The sequence below is a fragment of the Ranitomeya variabilis genome, chromosome 1 (genome assembly GCF_051348905.1).
Source record: "Ranitomeya variabilis isolate aRanVar5 chromosome 1, aRanVar5.hap1, whole genome shotgun sequence".
NCBI lineage: Eukaryota > Metazoa > Chordata > Amphibia > Anura > Dendrobatidae > Ranitomeya > Ranitomeya variabilis.
In genome coordinates this window covers 1,014,991,771-1,015,015,567 of record NC_135232.1, presented here as the reverse complement: position 1 = coordinate 1,015,015,567, position 23,797 = coordinate 1,014,991,771, and the positions used below count along the sequence as shown (strand labels likewise).

Below are 23,797 nucleotides of genomic sequence, written 5' to 3'. Positions count from 1 at the left end.
TTTCTTTTACACATTGATATACATCCCAGGGCCTGAAGGAGAGTTTCCTCTCCTTCAGACCCTGGGAACCATCAGGGATACCGTCCGATACTTGAGTCCCATTGACTTGTATTGGTATCGGGTATCGGTATCGGATTAATCCGATACTTTGCCGGTATCGGCCGATACTTTCCGATACCGATACTTTCAAGTATCGGACGGTATCGCTCAACACTATACATGAGTTATTTATAATTTTTTGCTGCGAACAATGTTATCAATGAGTTGTCGCCGGTAGGATGGGTAGCCATCCAAGTCTTTCACAGTGTGCTGTTTAAACTCCTTTGGAAACCCTTTTGTAAATTTTCCATGCATGGACTTTTTGGATTTGCTTCACCGCATGGGCCATGAACCATATGAGAGACTACATTATACAGTTCAGGATACTTTTCTTGGTTAGGAATTTCAGCCCACACTATGTTGTCGATTTCTTCCTCAGTGCGAAACTTGGAATCCGTGTCTAAGATAATTAGTATATGCGCATGTGGGAGACCTTGTTTCTCAAGGTCTATGACATGTACCATTGCTGCGACTGTTCCAAAAAGCCCATTTTTGATGTCTTTCAAAAGGCTGCTGAGTTTCAGTCGAAATACGATTGCGACTAAGTCCGGTCTGTGTTCAACTTGTTGCCGGGTTCTAGATTTTCAGTAATTTCTGGCAATTTAGGGTTACAGGTCACAAAAATGTCAGATCTTCCACACTTTGCTACTATTGCCATTGCATCTTGATAACGCTGTTGCATGTTGCAGGGGCTACCTTCAAACGATGACTGAAGAATTACTGTTTTTCCAATTAGAATTCCCTTTTGAATTGATTGTTTTTGCAAATGTTTTTGAAGAATGCAGTTGTCTTCAACTTTAAGTTGTTTTTGGTTCATTCATATGAAATTTAGATGAATAGCTTCAATTTTAACGTATGCGATGACTAAATACTGTTGTGTCAGTTAAGTTTCCCACTGTTTAAAATAGGATTGAAATAATTTCGGACAGACAGAAGAAAACTGTAGTACTGCAGTTGTGTAATTCTTCTTGAAATTTCTTGCTGGATTAGGTTCTCACGCCACCCTTAATCACCTCTTGGAAAGAATAGCGGATACAGAAGAGCATCAAGGTTGCTGTGCAGAATGCTAATTCATTGTGTCATAGGAACCAAAGGGTTGCTTTGTTCTGGCTTAAGATGGACTAATATATCCCTTTGAAAAGGAGGCTCTCCGTCATTGTTTTGAAAAACAACTGCAACCTCACTTACACGTGGTTTGTTGTAAAGTCGAGAATGCTGTTTACATTCTTGTTTAATGGCCATGACAATAGTTGGCATTTCAGTCCCATTTTGTATAGCCCTCTGTTCCTCCTCAGCTTCGATTACTTTTAGCATGCGATATGCGGCAGCAAATGGGCTGATTTTTTGTAAATGTACGGCAATTTGGTTCATCAGTTCAGCATCACAATTTTCATTTTCTTTCAGGTTCATCCTATGTTCTGTAGCCTCATTTGTATCAAGGATGTATAATTGTGCAAATTTTGGTAGTTGTCCTATTTTTAGGTGAAGTGTTCCATTGCGGTAGTAGATCTGGCTGTGAATTTTAAAACAATACAGTCTGAATCCAGGGGGCGGTGCAATGTTGGCACCAAACGAAGCAATCGCATGAGAACAGTTGATGCTTCTGATATTTTCCATAAAATTTCTACTGTGTTGATGCATTCCTTTCATCAACTGCTCAAACAGATGTGAGTAGTGAGGTCTCGGTAGCATAACTTTTCCTTTTTGGCAGCATTGAGTAAACTAATTTTGTCAGATGGTTTTTCATCAATGAAATTCACTGAGTCGCATTTAGAGCAAACTGCATTCATATTCCCACAGTAGTGTTCAATAATTGTAGTTTTGCTGTCTGTTATGTAATGTGCAAGTTGTTGAATATTCTGCTGGGCTTGCCTTAGATTGTAGATCACATTGTTGTCTGTTTGCTGTTTGATTCTGGTGATTCATTCACCTGATGTGGTCTGTGGGATTTCACATCATGTTCCTGCCTAGCAGCAGTGTGTTGGAGTGTCTCCTGTTCCTGACATTGTCTCTGTGAATCAGCTACTTGTACCTGTCATGTGGCAGTTTGTTGTGGTGTCTCCTATTGGCGACGTTGTCTGTGAGATTCCACATCCTGGGCTTGTCTGGCGGCAGTTTGTTGAAGTGTCTCTTGCTCTCGACAGTGTCATTGCATTGCTGCTGCTGCTTTTCTGTCATCCTCATTGGCGTATTTTCACTTAAGACCCATTGGAAAACAGGAAGCATAAATCGTGATAGCGTACAGTAAAGAAGTATCTGTTCAGCGCGCTGTGACTGACAGCACATGTTAAGTGAACATGACTGAACTATGTCGCACTGTCACTGACAGAACTTGTTCAGTAAACATGAGTGAACTACGTCACACTGTGACTGACAGAACTTGTTCAGTAAACATGACTGAACGACATGGCACTGAGACTGACAGAAGTTGTTCAGTAGACGTGACTGAACTATGTGGCACTGTAGCTGACAGAACTTGTTCAGTAAACATGACTGAACTAGGTGGCACTGTGACTGAAAGACCTTGTTCAGTAAATGTGACTGAACTAAGTGGCACTGTCACTGACAGAACTTGTTCAGTAAACGTGACTGAACTACATGGCACTGTGACTGACAGAACTTGTTCAGTAAACGTGACTGAACTACGTGGCACTGTGACTGACAGAACTTGTTCAGTAAGCATGACTGAACTACGTGGCACTGTGACTGACAGAACTTGTTCAGTAAACATGAGTGAACTATGTGGCACTGTGTCTGACAGAACTTGTTCAGTAAACATGAGTGAACTATGTGGCACTGGGACTGACAGAACTTGTCCAGTAAACGTGACTGAACTACATCACACTGTGACTGACAGAACTTGTTCAGTATACTTCAGTAAACGTGACTGAACTACGTTGCGCTGTGAGTGGGGGTTAAATTCCACTGCAATATCACTGATTGGTCATGGCCAGATGAGTGCGACCAATCAGCGAAGCGGTGTTTAAATCCCACGGCAATATCGCTGCTTGGTCGCGGCCGGCCCGGTGCAACCAATCAGCAAAGTGTGGTTCAAATCCGATGCCAATTCACGGCTGGATTGCACCTGTTGCTGATTGGTCGTGGCCGGGTGCAACCAATCAGTGAAGCAGTGTTTAAATCCTGCTCCAATATGGCTGATTAATCACAGCCGGCCAGGCGCGACCAATCAGCGAAGCGTGGTTCAAATCCCATGACAATTTGCAGCCGGACTGCACCTGTCGCTGATTGGTTGCGGCCGGACGCGAACAATCAGTAAAGCGGTGTTTAAATCCAGCGCCAACATCGCTGATTTGTCACAGCCAGCCAGGCGCGACCAATCAGCGAAGCGTAGCTCAAATCCAGCACCAATATCGCTGATTGGTCGCGGCTGGCCGGGTGCGACTAATCTGCGAAGCGTGGTTCAAATTACATGCCAATTTGTGGCCGGACTGCACCTGTCACTGATTGGTCATGGCGGGGCACGACCAATCAGTGAAGCAGTGTTTAAATCCTGAGCCAATATCACTGATTGGTCGCGGTCGGCTGGGTGCGACCAATCAGTGAAGCAGTGTTTAAATCCCAGGCCAATATTGCTGATTGGTCGCAGCCGGCCGGGAGTGACCAATTAGCAAAGTGTGGTTCAAATCCCGTGCCAATTTCCGGCCGAACTGTGCCTGTCGCTGATTGGTCACGGCCGGGCACGACCAATCAGTGAAGCGGTGTTTAAATCCCGCTCCAATATCGCTGATTGGTCGCGGCCGGCCGGGTGCCACCAATCAGCGAAGCGTTGTTCAAATCCCGCACCAATTTGTGGCCGAACTGCACCTGTAGCTGAATAGTTGTGCCTGTGCCAATATCACTGATGGGTCATGGCCAGCCAGGCGAGACCAATCAGTGAAGCGTGGTTCAAATCCCATGCCAATTTGTGGCTGGACTGCACCTGTCGCTGATTGGTCGCAGCCGGCCAGGCACGACAATTTTTCGGACTGACTGACCTTCATTTCTTAAAGTAATGATGGCCACTCGTTTTTCTTTACTTAGCTGCTTTTTTCAAGCCATAATACAAATTCTAACAGTCTATTCAGTAGGACTATCAGCTGTGTAACCACCAGACTTCTGCACAACACAACTGATGGTCCCAACCCCATTTATAAGGCAAGAAATCCCACTTATTAAACCTGACAAGGCACACCTGTGAAGTGAAAATAATTTCCGGTGACTACCTCTTGATGCTCATCAAGAAAATGCCAGGAGTGTGCAAAACAGTCATCAAAGCAAAAGGTGGCTAATTTGAAGAACCTAGAATATAAGACATATTTTCAGTTGTTTCACACTTTTTTGTTAAGTATATAATTCCACATGTGTTAATTCCTAGTTTTGATGCCTTCAGTGTGAATTTACAATTTTCATAGTCATGAAAATACAGAAAAATCTTTAAATGAGAAGGTGTGTCCAAACTTTTGGTCTGTACTGTACATATGTATAAGTGTGCCCATGGGATCGATTTTTTCTGGATGGTTGCTGGCTAATGGTGCAATCAGATGTGCAGATGTATATATACTACATGCACATTGTGGAAGCGCACAAAACCTGTCTAGTAGCAATTTGTAGCCATTGCATCATCCTTCAATTATCAGTCAATTGTATGATTGTCTTGACTATTTATTGGTAACGGTGGGATCGGTAGTGTTGGTTCCTCACAAATTGGTGGCAGGAGTGGGATACAGTATCTCCTTGATCTCCCTGTCAGGAAGGTTTATATATGCAAAGTTACATCATACACTCTTCTTACAGATGAAACCATCATTAGTTTCTCAATATCATTATATTAGCATTTTCTCCATTGTGGAATGTATTAAATATTCAGCATTATGTGCTACATTGTATCTACCATAAGTAGAAATGTCAGCAAAGTTCTGTATTCAACTTTCTGAAGTGAAAGTGAAGTCTGACAACAAATAAATAATGTGATGTGAAAAAAATATTTTGCCCTCAATTGGATGCAATTCATTTAAGTACTGTATGCGCACCGTAAATGGTTTTTCTCACATAATATGCTAACAATGTACTTTTGCTTATTTTTCTCGAAGAAATAAGTACCTAATTGTTATCAAAGCATTAAAAGTAGAGCTTCTCTTGGGGGTATAATAGATATCTAACAATATGCAGAGTGTTAATTCTCCTGAGTTGTACAGTAGGTCAATTATGTCTTGAACCTCTCATATAACCTAGCAACTCATGCATGGACCTTAATTATGTATTTGTACATTGAAACAAGAAAATAGTTGACCTTTGCAAGCTGTGCATTTGTTAATCTACCTTATAAGCACTTCATACTAAATTAAATGTGTCATCTTTGTAAGTTATATTTACTTGGGTTTTCAAAAGCTACTTGTTTATTTTATGCTTGAAGTTTAAAGCACTTTTTGCCCTTTTAACAAAATACATTTATTTTAAATAAATGCATTTGGCCAATTATAATGTCACTATAAAAATAACAAATAGAATACTAGCTAGATGAATTAGGCTTTTCATCTCTCCTAAAATGTCTGTTTAATAAATATTTGCATTCTGTTAAAAATAATAATTTGAGGGCATCTTCTATTTACCTTTTATCTGGATAATATATAGATTATTCTTCCCAACAGTATTACGGTATGTTATACTTTTGGATATAAATACCGTTACATACAAGAATACACTATATATGGATATGTATGTAGATTGTTCAATATATTGAATACAAAAGTATTGCATGGTAACTTGGAGAATGCAATCTGGATTGATAACTTACTTATTACTTGTTAATATTTATGAGTGATAAGTAAATCTGCTGAGATAAGAATTCAACAGTTTGGCCACAAAATTTGATTTGCATGGAATATATTCTATGCAAATCAAATGTGTTTTATTATATTCTAACATCTTCAGCGGTCCCAGGGCATAATAAATGTAGAATGAACAAATAAGAAAAATAATACATCACTCCTCATCTGTGCTGCTGCCATGACCTTCCAGTCCAGTACCTCTGTGCAGCTCCCTTTTACTTCTTCTCAATTCTCAATGACACAAAGGTTTACCTTTCCCATTGTCACTATGATGGTAAGGTTTCTAAGTCATGACTAGTGTTGAGCATTCCGATACCGCAAGTATCGGGTATCGGCCGATACTTGCGGGTATCGGAATTCCGATACCGAGATCCGATACTTTTGTGGTATCGGATATCGGTATCGAAACAACATTAATGTAAAAATGTGTAAAAGAGAGAATTAAAATAAAAAATATTGCTATACTCACCTCTCCGACGCAGCCTGGACCTCACCGAGGGAACCGGCAGCGTTGTTTGCTTAAAATTCGTGCGTTTACTTCCTTACGTGAAGTCCCGGCTTGTGATTGGTCGCGTGCCGCCCATGTGGCCGCGATGCGACCAATCACAGCAAGCCGTGACGTAATTTCAGGTCCTTCAGGATTTTAAAATTACGTTCTGGCTTGTGATTGGTCGCGTCGCGGTCACATGGGCGACGCGACCAATCACAAGCCGTGACGTCACGGGAGGCTGGACACGCGCGCATTTTAAAATGCGCGCGTGTCCTGCCTCCCGTGACGTCCCGGCTTGTGATTGGTCGCGTCGCCCATGTGGCCGCGACGCGACCAATCACAGCAAGCCGTGACGTAATTTCAGGTCCTTCAGGATTTTAAAATTACGTTCTGGCTTGTGATTGGTCGCGTCGCCCATGTGACCGCGAGGCGACCAATCACAAGCCAGAACGTAATTTTAAAATCCTGAAGGACCTGAAATTACGTCACGGCTTGCCGTGATTGGTCGCGTCATGGCCACATGGGCGGCACGCGACCAATCACAAGCCGGGACTTCACGTAAGGAAGTAAACGCGCGAATTTTAAGCAAACAACGCTGCCGGTTCCCTCGGTGAGGTCCAGGCTGCGTCGGAGAGGTGAGTATAGCAATATTTTTTATTTTAATTCTTTCTTTTACACATTAATATGGATCCCAGGGCCTGAAGGGGAGTTTCCTCTCCTTCAGACCCTGGGAACCATCAGGGATACCGTCCGATACTTGAGTCCCATTGACTTGTATTGGTATCGGGTATCGGTATCGGATTGGATCCGATACTTTGCCGGTATCGGCCGATACTTTCTGATACTGATACTTTCAAGTATCGGACGGTATCGCTCAACACTAGTCATGACATTACAAAGTCACAATGTCTTTCAAAAAAAGGCACTGACTAGGCCTTTGGTGATGCAGGTGTGGCTTCGTGATGCTGGGACATCAGCCTTAGCCCCAGTGCAGAGTGAAGATGGAGGAAAGGATGTCGTATGCAGTGAAAAAATAAAGATGAGGCCAGTGGGTGTTGTCTGGTGGAAAAAAATGGGGGCTGGAATTTGGCAGCGGGACAGGCGATCGCCTTTCCACACTTCCTACTCTAAATTATAAAAAAATATTAAATGTCATATGTGAGTTCAGTGGCTTTGTGCTTTTAAATTGTAAGAGATCTAATCTAAAATTGCTATGATGTAAAGCTCTGGCAAAAATTAAGAGACCACTGCAAAATGTTCAGTTTCTTTGATTTTTCTCTTTATAGGTATATTTTAGAGTAAAATGTAAATTGTTCATTTTTTCTATAAACTTCTGACAACATGTCTCTGAATTTCCAAGCAATAAATTTTGTATTTTTTTTCTGACAAAAAAAAATGAGCTAAATAAAAAAAACCCAGTGCTTTCAGACCTCAAATAATGCAAAGAAAACAAGTTCATAATCATTTAGAAACAACAATACTAATGTTTTAACTCAGGATGAGTTCAGAAATCAATATTTTGTGGAATAACCATGATTTTTAATCACAGCTTTCATGAGTCTTGGCATGCTTTCCACCAGTCTTTCACACTGCTTCTGGTGCAACAATGTAAGCAGTTCTTCTTTGTTTGGTGGCTTGTGACTATCCATCATCCTCTTGATTACATTCCAGAGGATTTCAATGGGGTTCAGGTCTAGAGATTGGGCTGCCCATGACAGGGTTTTGATGTGGTGGTCTCGTAATTTTTGCCAGAGCTGAATACTAGTAGGAACATTATCACATATATTATGCACTATCTGTAAAGCAATCCATGTACATTCAACTGCTTGTGTGTCTGTAAATGTAAGCTCCTATTACTTTGACTGTAATGTCACCTGTCATCTGGATCAGCTGTATAGCCAGACTGTAAAATGAATTTGTAGCAAGAATTGCTGCAAAATAAACCATAAGCTGAAGTGCAAAACAGAAATTAAAATTTACAACAAACAAATAAGGGGAAAAAAAGGGAAAAAAACAACAAACAGATGTGTACACCATTCCATTTTCTTAAATTTGATCATGAGTTCACAACATCTTAGCAAAATCCTTGACAAGCTGCAAGTCACACCACAACCACTGTACGGCAGCATTGACATCTTGTGACAGAGTGTCACAAAATCATATTGTTGCTTTTATTTGTTTTATTATTGTTTTTTACAGTAGGTCAACCTTTGCCACATAAGATATGTTGAAAGAGAAGCAAAAGTAAGGAAGGACATGACTGTACAGAGTTAAAGAAAATTGACAGGTACAGGGTGTGGCAGAAAGCATTGACCCAGAGGTACAGGATACTGTTCACAGGGTAGACACTGGGCCAAGTCAACAGCAAGCAATGAGGCTTCAGTAGGCTTATCCTTGAGATGCAAGAACGCTTGCACAGATGCAGGGTTCCCAGATTAGCGATACAGGGTACAGGCACAGAGTTAAGTTTATAAATCAAGGCTCCCTTTCTTTATTATCAGCATGACCAAATGATTTTGTTACAGTTAGTACAGTTCAGATGCGGAGTGCAGAAATGTGCAATTTGAGATTAAGGATGCAGCGAGCAGGATTCATGCACACCTCATGACTCAGGGTGCAAGCTCAAGTTTAGGGGAACAGAAAAGGGAATAGAATGAATACTCAGGCCTCAGAGTCTAAACAGCGAATAATCCACCAGAAAATTACATTTAGTAATAATCAGGCTTTTCTGTTACATGTATTTTTTTTTTTATCGTTTTTGAAAATTAATTTTTATTCATACCAAGATCTCTCTAAAAATCAGTTTAACACAGAAAAACTAGTAATCATCAATAACTGACCCAGGGGCTGTTATGCAATAAACTGAATAATTTGTCCATCATTCTGATAGAAAGAAAGATTAACTCCTCATGGTGATGCTACATCAACTACATCTATTAGGTATCATTTTTATAGACTAGATTGCATGGTGGCATAGAGAATTTCTCTGTTACTCTAGTATTCAATTTATTTTAGTTTTCAACAAAGCAAGAGACTATAGAGGAAAAACAGCAATTAAATACACTGTAAATCACAGAATTAAACAGCTTTGCAGCCATTAGCGCACAAACAGAAACACTTGCACATATGTTCTTCCTAAGGGGGCTCTTATACTTTACAGAAACTACTAACTACTGCATTTAATTGTGTAGTTGTATGTTATTTTCATTCGGAAAACAATTGAAATGTATTAAATGGTGCTATTTGAACATACAGTACATTTGAATTTACTGCAGCTTGCATCAAACATCAACTTTCCTGTTATGGTTTTAATTTAAGAATTTATAATATGGATGCTAATAAAAGAGATGGTATTTGACATTCTGAAGTAGCTAGAAAAATTAAACTTAAAATTTGACAGTATCAGTTAGTGTGGCTAAAGGGTTTTGTAAAATCCCTGAAGCATTGCAAACCAGTATGTATTGAGTAAACTTATTGAACTAGGCAAACTGTATGCAGTTACAAGAGAGTCACTGTGCTGCTAAATTGTCCAAGAACGAGTTTCCAGATAGACTGTGCCTAACAGGATTATACTGTACATTTATATAGATTTATACGTTCACTAGAATGCTGCATCAACACCTAGTTCAGAAGCTTGTTTTGATATTCACACTTTTTCAACAAGTTATGAAGTCAGTTATTGTACAGTAGCATTAAAAAATATTTTTTCCTTTATAAATTGTTTATATTTTTAAACATATATGGTACATTTCTTTTACATTTTAACCTGAAAATGGCATCAATTTTAGTGGAATTCAATTGTCCAACTGTCTGACGAATCATGGTTGAGGCCACGGATGCTATCGCTACTAGGCAGGTTATTATATATATATATATATATATATATATATATATATATTTATATATACATACACTAGTCATTATAAAGCAATAACGAAAGGAGAACTAGAAGCCACTGCCAACCATTTTTACAGGCTGATTGGGACCCATTGCTAATAACATTTGGCCTCCTTGGCTTTAGGGGTGCAGTTTATAGAGCAAGATGCACAAAGATTTTAAACTTTATATATTTAATCAAAAAATTAGGCAGTGTTTATTAAAATATAGTAAAGATATTGCAATACAGTATATAAAATTACATAACATTAAAGGAGATGGCAAAATAAAATTACTAGACCTGATATCATGGATATGGTGTCTGTCATTATGAAGGAAAATGCTCCATTTGGAATATGGTGCAGCACTACAGCAAGCTGTGTCTCCCAGCAGTGAGCCATTACAATAATTGAAAATCTGCTTTTATCACATATGAGTCATGCCCACATATCTCCTTTTGGTGACCACAGATGGCATTGGTTAATGAGATGCGGCTCCAGTCCCCAAATAATTAGGAGATCTGTAACCTTCAGGATATCTGCCCCCCTGGAGGTCCCAGGTGGTAGATATTAATGTCATATTTCCTATAATAACTTTAGCTTTTAACAGATGGGAAACATGGTATATATAACATTATCCATAGGGATTATATTAATTAGGGGCATATGCACAGACCTCACAGTGATGTAAGTAAAAGCGCTACATTCAACTCTTTGTCACAACAACGACAATATGTCTCCAATAACTATAAGACATTCAGCTGTCACAAAAAACAAACAATATTCATAGCAGGCCACTGGTGGTGGAGCTTCCAACATCCTTGGCCCAATGTTGCTTTTAACAAAGAATACTTGTAGCCAGGTGAGGAAAGTGTCACCTTCCAGTCTCTGTGTCCTGACTTCATGTCTGCTCTTCATCCGTTAATCTACTTCAAATAAAGGAAGTTCTGGCAATTACTGGTTGGGTACTTTTATGTGACAACAATCTCCCATATTTTTCATTTGTCTGTCCTGTTGGGATGGATGACAAGATGGAAGCCATTTATTTCTTCTTACAAAAAAACAACAACCAAGCTCTGCTATGTTTTGCAAAAACCTATATCAAGTCTGCCAAAAATATTTAGGAAACTGTATTATGGTCTGATGAGACCAATGTTGAACACTTTGGTCATAATGTCAAATGGTACACCATATAGTGAAGCATGGTGGATGCAACATTATGATGTGGGGCTGTTTTTCAGCAGCTGAAACTAAGACTTTAGTTGAGGTGTAAACATTTTTAAACAGTTTTAAATATCAGTCAAATTTGCGTCAAAACCTTCAGTCCCCTCTGCTAAAAAACTTCAGCTGAAGAGGAATTTTACCTTTTAGCAAAACACTGACTTTAAACATATCTCCAAATCAACCAAATCAACAAAAAAATGGCTTCATCAGAATGGTCAAGTCAGAGCCCAGACCTGAATCCAATTGAAAATCAGTGGGTTGACCAGAAGAGAGCTGTATACCAAAGATGTCTTCCAATCTGACAGATGTGGAGTGCTACTGCAAGAAAGAGTGGCCAAAGATTTCCAAATCTAGATGACCTATGCTGATCGACTGAGACCCAAAAAGACTAAGTGCTTTCAAAAAAGCATTTAAGAAAGGATTAGCTTAAGGATGTGCATATTTATTCAACCCATTATTCTAGTTCTTTATTTTTCTTTTTCTATCAGGAATTTTTTTTAATGAATTGTACAAATTATGGGTGACATTAAAGGTGGAAAAAGTTCTGAAATTTTTCTTCTTGGTATGATTTTTTTTCATAACAAAAATCTGGCAGCTAAACAGATTTGTGTATACTTTTCAAATCCACTGAAAATATGTATATTATATATTGCAAATTGCTGTACCTTTTTAATTTCTTAAGCCTTTAAAGAGAACCTTTATTTTCTACCTCAAACTAACAGCATGTTTGTCAAGGCGGATGAATGCTAGCATTGAAACTGTACACTAAAGAGACTTAAGTGCAGCAAAGTCGGACAATGCATTAGCCTCTGTACCTACAGTATGCCCCACTGACTGACTGGTCACCTCCTATCTTTAACTGACAGGTCACTTCTGTTGGCTCTCCTGCCCAAGATCCATTATTTAAAAACAGAAGGCACGCGATGGTTGGAGAATAGACAGAGGGAGGCAGGGGAGTCGCAAGAGCATTGTCCCACCCTGTTGCACTTGCAGCTCATGATTTTTTCTAAAAATTGAAAAATAGAATAATACAAGCAAAGTAATGATTTAACCAGCATTAAAGCACCTTTATTGTCTTGCCATTTGTTTGATGTATAGAATCCTGATCACATGATCCCTTTAATTCATAATGCCAACTACCTGTAAACATAATGTTTCAATATTTAGCTCTTTGTGTCTATTTTACACAAGATTGGGCTCCGTTCACAGTGTTGTAATTATGCATATTAATTAATTTATTCTAAGGGTCCATTTCACAATAAAAGATCTAATTTTCCAGTGCGAAGGCTGTTTGTAATTGCCACTGCTGGAGGGATATCAGAAATCAGTAGTTTGGAAGTTATTAGTGTTCACATTACAACTATCATTTTGCTGGAAAGAATTGAAACAAATTACATATTGATTGTGTCAACCATTCTTCCAATTTGTATTGGTGTCCTTGATTTCAGTTTATCTTGTCACATTTTGCGCAAATGCTATTTTTATAATGATAAAATATCATTTGCAAATATTATAGCTTATTGTTATATTCACTGAATGTTCTACATAAAATTACTGGAAATCAAACCATATTTATAATTTGAGTGCAACAGGTTATAGTCATAGCCATTTTTTTATCATAATGTACAGGTGTGGTTCTACAGTCATTTATATTCTTTTAACAACAGTGTTAATATTACAATGGTTAATTTCATACTACTAGTTAGTGTACAATATAAAATGGTAAATAGTGAATTGCATTTCCATAGCAGCCATGTGTTTCATCTTAAATAAAGGATTCATTTAAAATGTACCAGAACTATTGTTTCTAGTTTCACCTATTATATAAAACAAATATTACCACAATATATAGGTATATAATCATTTCATTTTAATGCTGGAATACATTATCTGGGACATTCTTTTCTTGCTTTATTAAAAATGGACTTAATATCTTATCAGGTTAAATAGAAGAGTGGAAATATATTGAATATATTGCCAGAATGCTATTGAGTTGTCCCAAATAATTATCAAATTATATTCTACCTTTGTTTCAATATACAGTATATTTTCATCTCATTTTATTAAGCGTAAGCCTATTACTAACACTTTGTGTCTTTACCGTTTGGCTACATTCACACAATGAACTTTTGGTGAGTTTTAATGTTGCTAACTGTCTTCAGCATTTATGCACCTATTAAGTAAATTAAGCTATGTTCACATGTTGAGATTTTCCTGTATTTTTTTCTTTTTTCCTGCAAACTAAATGCTGCTTTGAACAGTACCAGCAGAAGCCATGAGATTTCAGAAATCTCATGCACGATTGCTTTTTGTTCCTGACTGATTTGGAAAACAGCTGCTTTTGTTAAAACAACACCATTCCAATTCTTTTGGAGTTTCTGCAGCAATTTTTCCTCCTAGAAAGTAACGAGTAAGTGCAAAAAAAGCAGCAACATTGCAGCTTTTGCAACATTTTTGGTGAAAAAATGAAGGTACAGGAGGATGTAAAGCTCATTCATTTTTGTGATTTTCCCTAGTTTAAGCCATAATTTCTTGGAACCCTCACATAAGCATGACTGTTAGTAATACGACACAGCTGTCGGTTGACCCTGGACCAGGAGTTCATTCCCTGTCCCAAACACGAGGGGGCGCTCTAGCTTGCCCTCCTTATCATGATACTTCAGATGGCTCCACCCTTGCCTTATCTCCTGAGCTATCCATCCATTTGTGCTCTTCCCCCAAACAGGAAAGAAGGTGCCCTACTGCGCACCGTAGTGCACGAACCCGACAACAAGGCCACACTAACAAGGGTTAACAGAAAACTCCAGGCATACAAAATATTCACTCACATGTAACAGAGGAATGCACTGGGGTGTGAAGGTAGGGGAAGAGAACAAAACAGAGAAGGATAAGGAATTACCACACATACAAACAAAGCAACAGTCACTAATAACTCCTTCATCTTTCCTTCTCATATGTACTCTTCTTCCACTGTTAGCTATGCAGCAAATGTTTGCTCTGACAAGGATTTGTAACAGAGCCCAGATTATAAAGGGGGAAGGGAGTGGCTAACCAAGCTTGTTAGCACAGGGATTTCCAACCTGGCCTATTAACCCCTGTTCTGCCAGAAGAAATAAACACATTTAAAATGAAGCAGAAGTGTTTCTTCTCAGTGCCAGAGTAGGAGCAATCAGCTGCTGCAGTCTTCTGGCTTCACACTGTCACAGTAACCCCATGACATAAACAATGACTAAGCCATAGGCACACATTGAGTATTGGATGAGTCTTTTACCTTAGCATTTGTGAGCCAAAACTAGGAGGGAACAGTCAAAGGAAAAGTATAATAAAAACACATGTACCACTTCTGCATTTCTTTATTACCTACTACCTGATTTTGACTTAAAAATACTGAAGTACAAAAATACTCAGCATGTGCACGTGGCCTTTTGTAGTGATTAGAGCCAGCTTAATTTACAGGTGCATGTCTGCAGAAGCAAAAGCTGGGCTTAATCTAATAGCACTACAATGTACTGTATGGGTACTACTGCACATTGTACTTGGCACTACAGTGTACCGTTGACTACAATGTCAGATTTGCAATTTTCACTGGGCAACATCCAATGCTTCTTGTTTTTGGAAAACACCCATGGAATCAAAACCATTATTAAACTTGTAGATAAATTCCGGAGAAGTGTGATTTCTAAAATGGGGTCACTTGAGCGGGTATTCTGATCTTCTGTCACTTAAGGGCATTCTATATGGAGTCCACAAACTATTCTATGATAATTTGTTCTCCAAGAGTCAAATAGCGCTCTGTTCCTACCGAGTCTTGTCATGTGACTAAGCTGAAGTTCACAGTCACATATGGGGTATTGCCATGTTCAGAAGAAATTGTGTGACCATTATTAACCATTTCATCATGTAAAAATGTAAAATCTGGAGCTAAAACAAAATTTTTGTGGTCTAAATGTATTATTTTTCTTCACTGTCCAATGGCATAAAATTCTGTGAGGCACATGTGATGTCAACATGCTCACTGCACCTCTTGATAAATTAATTGGGGATATAGTTTGTAAAATGGGATCATATTTAGAGGACTGTGCTGTTTTGGCACCTCAGGGGCTCTGCAAATGCGACATGACACCCTGAAACTATTCCAGCAAAATCTGAATTCCAATATGGCGCCCCTTCCCTTTTGGACTTTGCTCTATGCCTCAAAAGTAGTTTTTGATCATATATGAGGCAATGGTGTACTCAGGAGAATTGCGTAACAAACTGTACCATTCATTTTCACCTAATATCCCTTTAATAAAATTGCGAGCCTGAGCTTAGGAGGAGGTATTGGGATTATCTAAGTTCTCCCTCTGATTCTGATTCTAGCGTTATATGTATAGATACCACTCAACCAACAGTGATAGTGTGCACAGAATAGGTTAGCAGCCTTATAGTGCCCTTGTACAAAAATAAAATTAGGCATACATAAAGCTATTGAGAATGTAGGACTTTAAAGCACACACATATAATTAAAGTTCCAATGCAGGTGGATATATTTCCTGTATGTAAATTCAAGAGGGGCTCATTTGCATATATTATGACCTCAAAATTAGGTTTGCAGTTTAGTTGTATTCTCCACCAAAAACAATTAGCAATAGGTGATATACAACCAGAAGAGGTAGATTTGCTCAACAATTCCCCTATGGAATACTGCGTGCATCAGATCAACACGTGGGAGTCCACTATTTCCTGTAGGTTAATGAAGTGACAGGAGGGGTTTATTTGCTCAGCAGTGTCTCTTTAAAGTGCTGCATGCATGGAATCAACTCACAATTATCCACTTTTTCTCTGCAATGAACAGGTGTGCCTATCAAGTAACTAGCAGGATATTTTCTAAGGATAGTCACAGTCACATTGGATAATCGATACTATACATGTGGAGTGCCATAAGTGACCATTATATTGTCCTTGACTACTCATATTAGCTGCACTGCAGGTGATAGTGTTTCACTGAAAGCAAAGGAGTTTAAATCCAAACCGTGGGTGCGCAGCGGCCAGACAGTGTCCTAATCCAACAGGTTTTACAATGACGAGACTTGTAGTGAGAAGACAATATCCAAATCCAGAACGTTTTACCTTATGAAGACTTGCGGTTGCTGCTGCTTCTTTTAAGACATTACCGTCAATGGTTCACACAGCAGAAGTACCCCAGCTGGTGGCATGTGTGTTAAGGGAAAGTCGTCTGTCAGAGATGATGGGGATGTACAGCTGCCGGAGCTTGGTGACATCACACTTTCTCTTTGGAATGCTGGGTGAATAAAAATCAGCAGTAAGTTCACTCAGTCCAACAATCGACATATTTCAAAAACACCAGTTTTCTTCTTCAGGATTGATGATACTCAGCTTGGAAAGTATCCTTTTATAGCCATGCGGGAGTTCCACTTCCAATTATGCTAATTTCTTTTGAAAGTCAAACAGCTCAATTTCACTGTTTAGCCCCATCGGTTTTAATGAATCAAGTTCAAATATCCACTGGCATTAATTTGTTTGATAGAATTGTCCCCTCTCCATCTTGATTTAACTATGTGAATTCCCCAAATCTCTGTACCTTTACAAAGTCCTTCATTATGCTCAGAGTAATGTTTTGATAGTGGGTAATCCAAGAATTTGGACATCTGCTTCTTTGTTCTCCCTAAATACCTTTTGTTGCAGGGGCATTGGATACAGTACATAACGCCTGTTATGTTGAACATTATATGGTCACTGATATTGTTCACCTCACCTCCTTTGAGAACTCCTTTCTTTTAATGGGATGAAGTAGACTTCACACTTTGCATTTATGACATGGATAATAGCCTGCGACACCCATAGGGTATTTATGTGTTTTTCTATTTTGATGACGCATAGTTGGAGCAATTAGGTTACCAATATTTATAGCTTTCCTAAAAGTGAATCTAGGATAATTTGGTCCAAACTTGAGATCTTTGGATCCAACCACCGTGTCTTTGTGTGACGCATAAAGGTGAACAGATGGACTTTACATGCCTGGTTCCCACCATGAAGCATGGAGGAGGAGGTGTGATGGTGTGGGGTGCTTTGCTGGTGACACTTTTGGGGATTTATTCAAAACTGAAGGCATACTGAACCAGCATGGCTACCACAGTATCTTGCAGTGGCATGCTATTCCATCCGGTTTGCGTTTAATTGGACCATCATTTATTTTTCAACAGGACAATGACCCCAAACACACCTCTAGGCTGTGTAAGGGCTATTTGACCAAGAAGGATAGTGATGGGGTGCTACACCAGGTGACCTGGCCTTCACAGTCACGAGACCTGAACCCAATCAAGATGGTTTGGGGTGAGCTGGACCGCAGAGCGAAGGCAAAAGGGCCAACAAGTGCTAAGCATCTCTGGAAACTCCTTCAAGATTGTTGGAAGACCATTTCCAGTGACTACCTCTTGAAGCTCATCAAGAGAATGCCAAGAGTGTGCAAAGCAGTCATCAAAGCAAAAGGTGGCTACTTTGAAGAACCTAGAATGTAAGACATATTTTCAGTTGTTTCACACTTTTTTGTTAAGTATATAATTCCACTTGTGTTAATTCCTAGTTTTGATGCCTTCAGTGTGAATTTACAATTTTCATAGTCATGAAAATACAGAAAAATCTTTAAATGAGAAGGTGTGTCCAAACTTTTGCTCTGTACTGTATCTCCTGTTTACTATATGTTTACTATATATATGTGTAATTAAGATAAAATTAATTTTTATTTATTTCATTAAAAAATTTAAAAGGGAAGATTTGCTTCCTGACCATATAAAATTAACCTCGTCTATGAAACACTGCAATAGAACCAGGTTTTCATAGAGCACGCTCCCTGGGTAAATGAAAGACTCCTCCCATCTTCCCATGTAGAGGTTGCATAGCTTAGTGCGAACCTGGTTCCCATGGTGGTACACCATTGCTGGGTGCAGCAATGCACAACATATGTAAAATAATTGGGAGTCAGTATAAAATGCATACACTTTTTAATAAAATCAACCTGATTATTAACCCCTTCACCCCGAAGTCTGTTTCCATCTTACTGACAAGGCCAATTTTTACAATTCTGACCACTGTCACAGATCCTGGTGATTCTGAGAATGTTTTCTCGTCACATAATGTACTTTATGATAGTGGCAAAGATTGCTTGATGTGACTTATGTTTATTTGTGAAAGAAATGGAAATTTGGCGAAAATGTTGAAAATTTAGTAATTTTCAAAATTTAACTTTTATGCCCTTAAAAGTTGACTAGCAATTTCTCATTTTTACAACAAAATGTTAAAAAAACATTTTTTAAGGGACCACCTCACATTTGAATAGACTTTGAGGGGCCTATATGACATAAAATACCCCAAAATGACAACATTCTAAAAACTGAACCCCTCAAGGTACTCAAAACCAAATTCAAGAAGTTTATTAACCCTTCTGGTGCTTCACAGGAACTTTTGGAACGTGGAAGGAAAAAATAAACATTTACTTTTCTTACACAAAAATTTTCCTTTAGACCTATTTTTTTTACTCTTGCAAGGGTATAAGGGTACCGTCACACGGTGAAATTTTCATCGCTACGACGGCACGATTCGTGACGTTCTAGCGATATCGTTACGATATCGCTGTGTCTGACACGCTACTGCGATCAGACATCACGCTGAGAATCGTACGTCGTAGCAGATCGTTTGGAACTTTCTTTCGTCGCTTGATCACCCGCTGACATCGCTGGATCGTTGTGTGTGACACCGATCCAGCGATGTGTTCGCTTGTAACCAGGGTAAACATCGGGTAACTAAGCGCAGGGCCGCGCTTAGTAACCCGATGTTTACCCTGGTTACCAGCGTAAACGTAAAAAAAACAAACAGTACATACTCACATTCCGGTGTCTGTCCCCCGGCGTCTCAGCTTCTCTGCACTGTGAGCGCCTGCCGGCCGGAAAGCGAGCACAGCGGTGACGTCACCGCTCTGCTTTCCGGCTATGGTGCTTACACAGTGCAGAGAAGCAGAACGCCGGGGGACAGACACCGGAATGTGTACTGTTTGTTTTTTTACGTTTACGCTGGTAACCAGGGTAAACATCGGGTTACTAAGTGTGGCCCTGCGCTTAGTAACCCAATGTTTACCCTGGTTACCCGGGGACTTCGGCATCGCTCCAGCGCCGTGATTGCAAAGTGTGACCGCAGTCTACGACGCTGGAGCGATAATCATACGACGCTGCGACGTCACGGATCGTGCCGTCGTAGCGATGAAAATGGCACTGTGTGACGGTACCCTTAGGAGAAACTGGATCGTAAATTTTGTTGTGCAATTTCTCCTGAACCTGCCGATACCACATATGTTGGACAAATCTACTGTTTGGGCACAAGGCAGGGCTTTGAAGGGAAGGAGTGCCGTTTGAATTTTGGAATGTAAAATTTGCTGGAATAATTAGCGGACGCCATGTCATGTTTAGAGGGCTCCTGATGTGCCTAAACCGTGGAAACCCCCAAAAAGTGACACAATTTTGGAAACTAAACCCCTTAGGGAACTTATCTAGATGTTTACCTTGAACCCAGAAGTGCTTCACAGAAGATAACATTAAGCCGTGAAAATAAAAAAAATCACATTTTTCACAGATAAATAATTTTTAGCTCAAATTTTGCATTTTCATAAGGGTAACAAGAGAAATTGCTCCACACAATTTGTTGTGCAATATCTCCTGAGTGCACAGATACCCAATATGTGGAGGAAAACAACTGTTTGGGTACACAGCAGGGCTTGCAAGGAAAGTAGCACCATTTGATTTTTTGAATGTACAGTGCCTTGCGAAAGTATTTGGCTCCCTGGAACTTTTCAACCTTTTCCCACATATCATGCTTCAAACATTAAGATACCAAATGTAAATTTGTGTTGAAGAATCAACAACAAGTGGAACACAATTGTGAAGTTGAACAAAATTTATTGGTTATTTAAAATTTTTGTGGAAATTCAAAAACTGAAAAGTGGGGCGTGCGATATTATTCGGCCCCTTTAATTTAATAATTTGTTGTGCCACCTTTTGCTGCGGTTACAGCTGCAAGTCACATGGGGTATGTCTCTATCAGTTTTGTACATCGAGAGACTGAAATTCTTGCCCATTCTTCCTTGGCAAACAGCTCGAGCTCAGTAAGGTTTGATAGAGATCATTTGGGAACAGCAGTTTTCAGCTCTTTCCACAGATTCTCGATTGGATTGAGGTCTGGACTTTGACTTGGCCATTCTAACACCTGGATACATTTATTTGTGAACCATTCCATTGTAGATTTTGCTATATGTTTGGGATCATTGTCTTATTGGAAGACAAATCTCTGTCCCAGTCTCAGGTCTTTTGCAGACTCCAACAGGTTTTCTTCAAGAATGGTCCTGTATTTGGCTCCATCCATCTTCCCATCAATTTTAACCATCTCCCCTGTCCCTGCTGAAGAAAAGCAGGCCCAAACCATGATGCTGCCACCACCATGTTTGTCAGTGGGGATGGTGTGTTCAGGGTGATGAGCTGTGTTGCCTTTACGCCAAACATATCGTTTGGCATTGTTGCCAAAAAGTTCGATTTTGGTTTCATCTGACCGGAGCACCTCCTTCCATATGTTTGGTGTGTCTCCCAGGTGGCTTGTTGCAAACTTTAAACAACACTTTTTATGGATATCTTTGAGAAATGGCTTTCTTCTTGCCACTCTTCCATAAAGGCCAGATTTGTGCAGTGTACGACTGATTGTTGTCCTAGGGACAGACTGTCCCACCTCAGCTGTAGATCTCTGCAGTTCATCGAGAGTGATCATGGGCCTCTTGGCTGCATCTCTGATCAGTCTTCTCCTTGTTTGAGATGATTTACAATAGCAAATTGTATTGTGGTACCGTGTTAGCCAGAAAAATCGATGTGAATACTTTTCTGCCCAATGATGACAGAAGTATTCTAGGAGTGATACCTTTATTGGCTATTATTTTCTGGTGAGCCAATAAAGGTATCATTCCTAGAATACTTCTGTCATTATTGGGCAGAAAAGTATTCACATCAATCCTTGTTTGAGATGAAAGTTTAGAGGGACAGCCAGGTCTTGGTAGATTTACAGTGGTATGATACTCCTTTCATTTCAATATGATCACTTGCACAGTGCTCCTTGGGATGTTTAAAGTTTTAGAAATCATTTTGTATCCAAATCCAGCTTTAAACTTCTCCACAACAGTATCACGGACCTGCCTGTTCTGTTCCTTGGTCTTCATGATGCTCTCTGTGCTTCAAACAGAACCCTGAGACAATCAAAGAGCAGGTGGATTTATATGGAGACTTGATTACACACAGGTGGATTATAGTTATCATCATTAGGCATTTAGGACAACATTGGATCATTCAGAGATCCACAATGAACTTTGGGAGTGAGTTTGCTGCACTGAAAGTAAAGGGGCTGAATAATATTGCACGCTCCACTTTTCATTTTTTGATTTTCCACAAAAATGTAAAATAACCTTGTTGTTTATTCTTCATTAAATATTTACAGTTGGTATCTTTATGTTTGAAGCATGATATGTGGGAAAAGTTTGAAAAGTTCCAGGGAGCCGAATACTTTTGCAAGGCACTGTAAAATATGCTGGAATAATTAGAGGTTGGGATGCTGCGTTTGGAGAGCACTGATATGCCTAAACAGTGGAAACTCCTATCAAATTATACCATTTTGGAAACTAGACCCTTTTGGGACCTTATTAGGCTACGTTCACATTTGCGGTCAGCGCCGCAGCGTCGGGCGCCGCAGCGGCGCCGCATGCGTCATGCGCCCCTATATTTAACATGGGGGCGCATGGACATGCGTTGTGCTGCGTTTTGCGCCGCATGGCCGCAAGCGTTGGACGCAAGAAACGCATCAAGTTGCATTTTTTTTGCGTCCAACTTTCGGCCAAAAACGACGCATGCGGCGCAAAACGCAGCGTTTTAGCGTGCGTTTTGCCGCGTTTTTGTTTGCGTTGTGCGCTGCGGCGCCGACGCTGCGGCGCACAACGCAAATGTGAACGTAGCCTTAGACGTGTATTGAACACCTTGAACTTGCAGGTGCTTCACATAAGTTTATAACATTAAGCCGTGAAAATAAAAAAAATCAAATTTTTCCCACAAAAATCTTTTTTAGCTACAAATTTTGTATTTTCACTATTGAAAAAGGAGAAAATGGACCCCAAAGTTTGTTGTGCAATCTCTCCTGAGTAGTGTTGAGCGATACCGTCCGATACTTGAAAGTATCGGTATCGGAAAGTATCGGCCGATACCGGCAAAGTATCGGATCTAATCTGATACCGATACCCGATACCAATACAAGTCAATGGGACTCAAGTATCGGACGGTATCCCTGATGGTTCCCAGGGTCTGAAGGAGAGGAAACTCTCCTTCAGGCCCTGGGATCCATATTAATGTGTAAAATAAAGAATTAAAATAAAAAATATTGCTATACTCACCTCTCCGACGCAGCCTGCACCTTACCGAGGAAACCGGCAGCCTTGTTTGCTTAAAATGCGCGCGTTTACTGCCTTCCGTGACGGTGACCGCGACGCTACCAATCACAACAAGCCGTGACGTAATTTTCAGGTCCTGAATGCCTAGAATTAGGCATTCAGGACGTGAAAATTACATCACGGCTTGTGATTGGTCGCGTCGCGGTCACATGGGCGGCACGCGACCAATCACAAGCCGTGACGTAATTTTCAGGTCCTGAATGCCTAGAATTAGGCATTCAGGACTTGAAAATTACGTCACGGCTTGTTGTGATTGGTCGCGTCGCGGTCACATGGGCGGCACGCGACCAATCAGGAGCCGTGACGTCACGGAAGGCAGTAAACGCGCACATTTTAAGCAAACAAGGCTGCCGGTTTCCTCGGTAAGGTGTAGGCTGCGTCGGAGAGGTGAGTATAGCAATATTTTTTATTTTAATTCTTTATTTTACACATTGTATCGATCCCGATACCGATTCCCGATACAACAAAAGTATCGGATCTCGGTATCGGAATTCCGATACCGCTAAGTATCGGCCGATACCCGATACTTGCGGTATCGGAATGCTCAACACTACTCCTGAGTTCAAAGATACCCCATATGTGGTCAAAAACTACTTTTGAGGAACAGTGCAAAGCTTAGAAGGGAAGAAACGACACATTACACTGCTGATTTTGCTGCACTTGTTTGAGGGTGCCATGTTATATTGGCAGAGCACCTGAGGTGGCAGAAAAGCAGAACCCCCCATAAGTGACCCCATTTTACCAATTAAGCCTTTTAATG

General features: G+C 40.0%; 1 long non-coding RNA gene across 1 annotated transcript in view; it reads right to left on the bottom strand.

Annotated features, from left to right (window-relative positions):
- The window catches only part of LOC143783262 (uncharacterized), a 745,798-nt gene extending 729,047 nt beyond the window's left edge, over positions 1-16,751 (bottom strand). The window contains exon 1 of the long non-coding RNA XR_013217126.1: positions 16,626-16,751. This is a non-coding gene — a long non-coding RNA (uncharacterized LOC143783262). The remainder of the gene's footprint in view (positions 1-16,625) is intronic.
- Between the last annotated feature and the right edge of the window lie 7,046 nt (positions 16,752-23,797).